The sequence below is a fragment of the Cebus imitator genome, unplaced genomic scaffold (genome assembly GCF_001604975.1).
Source record: "Cebus imitator isolate Cc_AM_T3 unplaced genomic scaffold, Cebus_imitator-1.0 Scaffold367, whole genome shotgun sequence".
NCBI lineage: Eukaryota > Metazoa > Chordata > Mammalia > Primates > Cebidae > Cebus > Cebus imitator.
This window is the reverse complement of record NW_016107682.1, coordinates 2641548-2643014: the sequence shown is the minus strand read 5'-3', so window position 1 is coordinate 2643014 and position 1467 is coordinate 2641548. Positions and strand designations below refer to the sequence as shown.

At 49.3% G+C, this 1467-nt stretch overlaps 1 long non-coding RNA gene across 1 annotated transcript; it reads left to right on the top strand.

Annotated features, from left to right (window-relative positions):
• The first annotated feature begins 296 nt into the window (after positions 1-296).
• On the top strand, positions 297-1073 carry LOC108288205. Its single transcript, XR_001818644.2, has 2 exons — positions 297-726; positions 824-1073. It is a non-coding gene; the product is annotated as an uncharacterized LOC108288205 (long non-coding RNA).
• Positions 1074-1467: the final 394 nt, after the last annotated feature.

The following is a 1467-nucleotide window of genomic DNA, read 5'->3' as shown; positions in this document are numbered from 1 at the left end:
GGGGCCCAGCAATCTGTTTTCACAAACTCGCCAGGTGATTCTGAGGCGCACTAGCGTTGTTTGAGCAGCCGTTTTCTAGTCCCTTGCTCATCCTCCTGGAAGACTGCAAAGGAACCATCTTCCAAAATAACCACCACCTACTCCCTCAAAAATCCTCAGTTTGTGACTCCACACCCAGTTTTGCTTTGTGACATCGGAAGCCTCATCTGCGCAGTTAGATTTCTGGTCCTAATTTATGACTGTGTTCACTAATTTTTTTTTTTTTCTTAATGTCAGAAAACCGTGCCAGTTACAGGAGCATACTTAGGGTGTGGCGGGAGAGATTTATGACTTTTCACGAAAGTGTACAACACTCTAGACAAGCATTAACATATTGCGTTTTAAATTATTCTTGAGACTTTTTTGAAAGCCGCCTGCTTTAATCCTCTTGTCAGGGAGCTGCCGTGTTAAAAAATGATCGCTGAAGCGGCTTTGCCAGCTTCACATAAAAAGTGAGGCGGCGAGGGCTCCTCCCAGGAGGAACTCTGGCCGCGGGGGCCGCGTGGCCGGCGGAGGGAGTTTTTGGAGAACATGGCTGCTGACGAGAGGAGCATCATGGGAGGTGTCCGGGGTCAGCCGTCCGGTCTTCCGGCAGACGCTTGAGCGATCAACATGGCTGCTCGGCCGAGGTGGCAGCTGCTGTGGGCTGTGAAGAAGACGAAGGGACCCAGACGGGGGACTTGAGAGGTGTGGGTTGGGGTCCTCGCTTTCTCGCGGCAAGTTGCATAACCTTGGATGGGTCCATTAGCACATCTGACTTTTAGTTTCCTCATTTATAAAATAGAGGAGGTTATGCCAGGTGACCTTTCAGCTTTAAAATGGATGATTCTGGGATTTCTTCTCCCATCTGACTTCCTGGACTGTCCTTCCCCTTGTGTACGGGAGCAGCTGAATTTATTGATCCCCTAGAGGCTCTGTCACCCACTTCTTCCTTCCTTCAGTGCACCCCCTCCCCCCACTTTCCTTAGGAGCCCCTTTCTTAGAGGGCTTATACAAAATTTAAAATAAAATAAAAAAACACCCAGGCAAACGAATATAAGGGAATCTTCTCCTCTTTTCAGCCACTTGGAAATTCAACTGCATGTTGGCTGCTATGATTTCTTGTGGAAGGGTAAGGCGGGCACTTAAAGAAATAGAGAATCAGGGACGGTGGTGGGGAGGAGTTTCACCGGGGCGGGCGGCTGGGTGGGGAGCGACGTTGGTTGTCCAGAAACCCTACAGGGAAACTTGAAGATGTTTAATACCCTCTTCCTTCAGAAAATCAGGGCTCCCAGCTTAATCCCATTCCCTCTTGCCTTGTCCTCTGAAGAAACTGAGCTGCTAAAAACACAGTGGAGGTGAGACAAAGGACATGGCTGCTAATTGCTGTGGAGCATCCTGGGATAGGGGGTTTAGGGAATGTCCTATCATCAGCTTGCATTTGCTTCC